The following is a 7,520-nucleotide window of genomic DNA, read 5'->3' on the forward strand; positions in this document are numbered from 1 at the left end:
AATTTAACAATTTTATACCCCTAAAAAGTTTAAAACTATAATTATATATATATATATTAAATTAACTATAATAATTATATATACTATAATAATTATACCCCCAAAATATTAACTATAATAACTATATATATATATATTAAATTTTAAATTAAATTTTATACCCCTAAAAAAACTATAATAATTATAAGTACAAAATAAATAGATTTAAATCTACATAATAAATATATATATATATATACACCATTGAACTTGATGGGATACACGAAACTAATTTCAACGATCAAACCGTCAAACTTGTTTGTATATGCTTCGAGATCGCATATGCCAAAAATCACAAAAAACAAACATTCAGAGATCAAGTAATGAGGCAAAACATTTTGACGGTGATAAAACAAAAAATCACGATTTAACGGTTATTTTAACTTCGATTTTGATGATTTTTTACAAGTACACTTTTTGACCCTATACGAATACAATGAATGAATTCGATCGTCAATTTAAAATATTTACACATGTGGATACCACAAAATCTTATGTTATACTTAATGAAAGTATAAATAAACTCTAAGTGTTAGTGAATCTATCGTTTTGATGGGATACAAATTCTATGAAACTAATTTCAACGATCAAACCGTCAAACTTGTTTGTATATGCTTTGAGATCGCATACGCCAAAAATCACAAAAAACAAACATTCAGAGATCAAGTAATGAGACAAAACTTTGCGACGGTTATAAAACAAAAAATCACGATTTAACGGTTATTTTAACTTCGATTTTGATAATTTTTTACAACTACACTTGTTGACCCTATACGAATACAATGAATGAATTCGATTGTCAATTTAAAATATTTACACAAGTGGATACCAAAAAATCTTATGTTTTACTTAATGAAAGTATAAATAAACTCTAAGTGTTAGTGAATCTATCGTTTTGATGGGATACAAATTCTATGAAACTAATTTCAACGATCCAACCGTCAAACTTGTTTGTATATGCTTCGAGATCGCATACGCCAAAAATCACAAAAAACAAACATTCAGAGATCAAGTAATGAGACAAAACTTTTCGACGGTTATAAAACAAAAAATCACGATTTAACGGTTTTTTTAACTCCGATTTTGATGATTTTTTACAACAACACTTGTTGACCCTATACAAATACAATGAATGAATTCGATCGTCAATTTAAAATATTTACACAAGTGGATACCACAAAATCTTATGTTATACTTAATGAAAGTATAAATAAAGTCTAAGTATCTATGGTTTGGATGAGATACGAATTCTATGAAACTAATTTCAATGATCCAACCGTCAATCTTGTTTGTATAATTTGAATGGTTTTTAATGTTTGGTTTTTCTATACTTAGTTTATGCGGAAGAGAGTTCTGACGTAGAAAACCTTACCGAAAACATCATCAACAGAACTTTTGAGAAAGGCTTCACAACCTTGAAAACAAAAACTCTTTCATTTTGCATATCCTTGCACATTTAATATTTTGTAATAGACTAGTGTATGGATGTTTTTTTATTAGGCTCTTATTTTCGAGTGTAGATGTAGTACTTAAATGACAAATATGTTTTAATGTTTTGAAGTAATATTTATGTGGTAATGTGTGGTATGTGCAAATTTAAGAAAAAAATATATTTTTCTTAACGGGTCATAATGGGTCATAACGGGTCGGGTCACTTTACCCGTTGGGTAAAGTGACCCGACCTGTTAAGGACCCGTTAAGATAACAGGTGTGACACGACACGACCCGTTAAGATAACAGGTGTTACACGAAAACGACACGAACACGACAGACACGACCCGTTTGCCAGACCTAGTAGCTACCTCATAACTCATAACTTTGTTATCACTTGAATTTTAAGGATAATGTTTTGACCATTTCTCACAACCCATCTCATTCTTTGAGGAGTATATTTCTAGAGGAAAGGATTTCTTTCTAGGCCAAAGAATGGGTTTGCCGTATTTTAGTGGTAAGTAAGTGCTCATCTCTCAAATATGTTTGTTCCACAACTTGCACCCACCAAATTATTCATTCGTCAGCACCTTCCAAGCAAGCTAGAACAAAGAAGTATTGTTAAAATGCTCAACGCCTCTAATCCTCAGCCTTCCTATAGATTTGGGTAAGCAAACATCTCTTCAGATTTAGGTCCTTGATCTTTACCCCCTAAACTAAAGAGTATGAGAGGATCTCCAAGAAAGTTCACAAAACTATATTTGAAGTGCGGTGTAGGACTTCTTGTGCTCCAACAAAGTTGTCAAATGAGTACTCAAATTTAGAAATTGTCCTACACTCTATATTTACAGACTCTCTATCTCACTCTTCAAACATTCTTGGCTAAATAGTCAAAATGGTCCTTGAGATTTGCATAACTCATCACTTTGGTCCATAACATTTCAAATCAATAAAAGTGGTTCCTGAGATTGTCCATCATCCATTATTTTAGTCATTCCGTTAAAAACTTCGTTAAGTGTCCCGGAGCTCTTGGCAATTTTTAATGTTTCGTAACTCAATCATTTCTTAACCAAATTCGACCCATAATATATCAAAATGAAGATACAAAAGTATAGAATAAGATTATACCTATTTGGAAGCCCAATGACTGCTGGAGATAGCAGAAAAATAGCCTCAAAGTTGACTGGTCTGAAGGAAAACTGAAAAACTCGTTGGAAACTGGGTAAACTTTAAACGTTCATAAATTCTTCAATACTCAACGAAATCAAGTGATTCAAAAACTAAAATCATAATTCTCAACGAGACAAAGAGAATAGAACTTTTTTCGATGGCTAAATCGCCGTGGTTAGGCTAGAAAACGGCTCGAAAGTGGCTGTCTTGGTCTCGAGTTACCCACTTTCGAGCCGTTTTACGGCCAAACCATGGCGATTTAGCCATTGAAAAAAGTTCTATTCTCTTTGTCTCATCAAGAAGTATGATTTTAATATTTTCAATCACTTGATTTCGTTGAGTATTGAAGAAGTTATGAACGTTTCAACTTTACCCAGTTTCCAACGAGTTTTCCAGTTTCCCTCGAACCAGTCAACTTTGAGGCTATTTTCCGGTCATCTCAAGTAGCCATTGGGCTTCCAAATAGGTATAATCTTATTCTACAATTTCCTATCTTCATTATGATATATTATGGGTCGAATTTGGTAAAGAAACGATTGAGTTACGAAGCTTTGAAAATTGCCCAAACTTCCGACCAAGAGCTCCGGGACACTTAACAGAGTTTTTAACGGAATGACCAAAATGATGGATGGTGGACAATCTCAGGGACCACTTTTATGATAATGTGTCTATGTTAAATTTTTTCCAAAAATTGAAATACTAAAATAAAGTCATATGATGGAAAGTAATAAAAAAATACTAAGATTTGTGGAGTTTGTTGTAGTTATGACAATTCAAATCGTAAAACCTGATAACTATGGATAACCGCTCAAATGGAATGGATTTGGAGATGAAAATTTGGTTATATTTTGGATATGGGGAAAAACTCAAAATATAATTCAGTTGTGGTTTTGAATATGGTTATAGGAGTTCATGATCTGTATCCATCTCCGAATCCGACCCAAATAATATATATAGACATCCCATTACCTTGAAAATTACAAAAGTTGCATTTTGTGAAAATGTTCAAAAGTTTTGCATAAAACCAATGTGAATTCAATGGTGCTTATAGGAGACATCAAACATAAGCCAACTCATCAATGTACCTATTATATTATAATGATGAAATTAGTATCTATTATATTATAATGCGTCAATTGGATGAATATATTTTTTGTATTGACGAAGATGGATATAACCGGTATCTAATTGGTATGGTTATGGATAATCCCCGATGGTTATTTTGCAGTTATGTATACGATTAATTTTCCTAGTTATGAGGATAGATATAACATTTCTATCCCTAAACCAAACTGTTGCCATTCCTGGTCAGTTGGATTTTAGTTTTCAAACTACCATGTGGATCAACAAACTTGCATTTCTGTCCCTAAACCGAACTGTTGGAGATGTTTTGAATGAAGTAAAAAAATTGTAGGGAGCTTCTATAGCAACATTTTAGTCTTTTAGTTAAAATTTAACTACAAATAGAAAGCATAATTAGAGATGCTTAAGTATATTATGACTCCAAAACTGGAACAACCAATTAAAGATAAAGAGACTTCAACTCTCATTAGCCCTTAAAAAGTTTTGCAATTTCTCTTTGTTGAAAACACAAACACAGGAAACCTAACCCACTGGCCCTAACCTTTGGCTTGAGGCCCAGTGACAACCCTCTTTCTTTCTCCTCCTACTTTCCTTCTCTTTTTTCCTTTCTATCTCTTTTTAGTTTTCTTCCGGGTTTTCTCTTAGTTTTCCTTGAGCTTAGTCTCCAATTTTCCCATGAGCTTGTCTTAGATCTAGGCTTCATGCCCTTTCTTCGGCGTTCATTGTCGTTTCTCTGGCACTTTTCGTCTGATTCCCACCTTCCTTCTACTCTGGTTGTGTATCTTCAAACCCAAACTTCCATCCCCCCTTCAAAATCCTGTTGTCGTGCTCTTCTGGTTGCCAGTTTGTTATTTTTGTACAATGTCTTGGTCGAATTGACCACTCGATCATTTTCTCTAGTGTTTCTACCTTGGTGGCTGTTGGCAAGACGTTCGTGGCGGTGGCGACAGTAACCACTCTATGTGTTTAAAGGATAGGGATTAAGATTTTAGTTTTGTTTGTTTTCACTTTAGGCTGGGCTTTTGTGTTTATGATTTCTCTCCCAAATGTATGCTGGGTTATTCTGTCTTCCTATGGGTAGCTCTGTAACCTCTTTTCTTACACAATGAAATGTTTCTTTTCGACCAAAAAAAAGGATAAAGAAAATAATCTTAAGGATCAAATGTAGAGAAATAATGATCAATTCAAATTCTATCAATATAGATAGGTTTTTGGAAATTAACCTTGATGACAATGCAAAATCCTCATGAAACTTCGATATTTATTCAAGTAATCCTATACCATCACAATTTTTACCATTCTTGATGATATGTATACCGCCAAGTTCAAGTTCAGGCCTTAGGGTGGTTGCGGTGTGCCACATTAGAAAATTTTCCTAAGACCATCTCTAAAGGAAATGTCAAATTATAAGAGTCAAATTACAATTGATGGTTGATGTGGCAGTCTGAAGTTTTATGTCAAATTTTATACGATAAATTACACAAAACTATCTCAACTATAGGTTGCACCACAATTTCATACATCATGTTTTAAACATTGCAATGTCATATCTCAACTTATGAATTTGTTGCAATGGTAAACCTTCGTCAGTAATTCTATCAAATTGGCCGTTAAGTGATGATTTGGTAAATGAATGCCTCACATATTTGCTAACATGGCAATCCCCTTGTGCCATTAAAAAGAAATTTATAAAACATATCATTTAAAATAATAATTTTTTGTCAAAAATTAAATTAAAAAGAGTTGGCCTCAAACTGAATTGTCATATGTTATATTTGTATCATACTTGACCAATTCCCAAACTATCAAGCATTGGTCAACTTCATATCTTCAAAGACCCATTGAGGGGTTCATGCTGAGGCACCCTTGCCGAAGCAAGAGTTTCCCTCCACCCAAGAGGCTAATCATAGCACGACACTTGTCAACGTCAAAATAAAGCTCCATGAGTTCTACATTGACCACGGACGAAAGCCGGAGACTCTCCTCAACTATAAAAAGATGATCATTCTCCTACAATTAATAACCAATGTCATTACTATACTTAAACTCATCATTAGAACCCACTAATGATGATTATGCTTAAACCTATGTATTGTGTAAACTCTTCACTATTACTGAGAACTCTTCTACCTCGTGAATGTAGCCAAACTTAGGGTGAACCACGTACATCTTGTGTTTGCTTCCCTATCTCTATCCTTTTACATATTATCTTCACTAGGTGATCGAAGCAACCAGGTGAAGGTCACAAACTTTACATTTTTACGTTGTTCCAATGTCTCGCTAATTTTGTGCATCAGCATATGGTGCCGTATGTGGGAACGACACTTATCCCTACTCTCTCCAGCTTTGTCAAGCTAGTTTCCATCGTTCGTACACTCTCATTTGATCATGCATCCTTTTTCAACATAGGGAACAAAGGAAGTCACAGCATGCAGAACACCCCCCGCATGCCTGGTGAATGGCAATAAAGACGGGAAAGGAAGAATGTTGCTTTTCAAGCAAAAATTGAGGAGTTAGAAGCTCAAAACAACAAAATGGTGATCAAGAATGAGATCCTTTAAGAACAATACGCGAAGCTCTTTGAGATGCTCTATAAGGCTTAACAGACTCAGTTTTATGAGCCCATCGCCTCTGTGACTGTGGATCACCCCATGGGCACCCACCAAACAAAGGTTTACATGTATTAAGCATAGGTGTTCTTAATGAAAAACGACATTCTCACCCAGATATTGATCAACACAAGACTTCTCTTAACCCAGCAGCTTCAAACTGAACCATGAGATGTGGAAGTAGACATCTTCTTGCATAATGAATGGAATGACCAAAAGTTGTTTATCGCAACTCTCAAGACTTCTTGAGGCAGCGTCGAGAAAAAAAACATATCCATATAGGCTCAAGGATCAATGACCCAAAGATCATCGAAGGACTTGGTCTCCTACCACAACCCAAGCTAGCCCCTAATTCCAGAAATGAATGACAAGGCTTGAGGAAACAAGAAGGTGTATGAGACTTGAGGGACTTTTAACAGGCACATCGTGATAGGTAGTACATTGAATCTAAGGAAAGGCAACATGGCCTTAACCAAGCTTCCCTACTTTTAATAAATGATGAAAACTTACAAATGAGGGTTCCAATGGGGCCTAACTTTACTCAAGACCCCCTTATCCTACAACTTCTAGAGGAAGTGAACAAGCTGAAGGCTGAGTGTCAGGCCAAAGATACCTACTGGAATCAACTAAGGCCAAGCCCTCTAACAAGAAGGATCATCTACACCCTTCTACAAGAAAAAATGAAACGTAAACTTGGCTTATAATTATACACTGGGAGGGAAGATCTAATTGAGCATATCCACGTCTTTAAATCTACCATGGCATACTAAAGACACAATGATGAGGAAAGGTGTCTCATTTTTCAACTATTTTTGGTGGAGCTCTCAATTGGTATTGTCGTCTTCAACCGAATAATGTAGATTCATTTGTTGGGCTAAAAAAACTCTTTGTGGCTAAACACCTTTCCATGCTGACCACTTACACTCCGCTGACGAGTTATGCACCATTTGTTAGAAGTCAGACGAGTCATTGCGTGAATATGCTAGTTGTTTCAGCCACGAGTACTCTCATTGCACTAAGGCAGATGATAAAACAACATTTAGGGTTTTCACGGTAGGCATGCTTGAATGATTTTTCAAGTACATGATCAATGTTGACCCTTGGAAGACTTACTCTAAGGTGATGATGTAAGCTTACAATTATGCATTTACCGAGGCAATGACATACCAAGGTAACCCTCCTATGGTT

The 7,520-nt window shown here is 35.0% G+C and overlaps 1 long non-coding RNA gene across 1 annotated transcript; it reads left to right on the plus strand.

The window, feature by feature from the left end:
* Window positions 1-200: 200 nt before the first annotated feature.
* Window positions 201-1,603, plus strand: LOC126604851 (uncharacterized). Its single transcript, XR_007616764.1, has 2 exons — window positions 201-1,227; window positions 1,540-1,603. It is a non-coding gene; the product is annotated as an uncharacterized LOC126604851 (long non-coding RNA).
* Window positions 1,604-7,520: the final 5,917 nt, after the last annotated feature.

Source organism: Malus sylvestris, chromosome 15 (assembly GCF_916048215.2).
Source record: "Malus sylvestris chromosome 15, drMalSylv7.2, whole genome shotgun sequence".
NCBI lineage: Eukaryota > Viridiplantae > Streptophyta > Magnoliopsida > Rosales > Rosaceae > Malus > Malus sylvestris.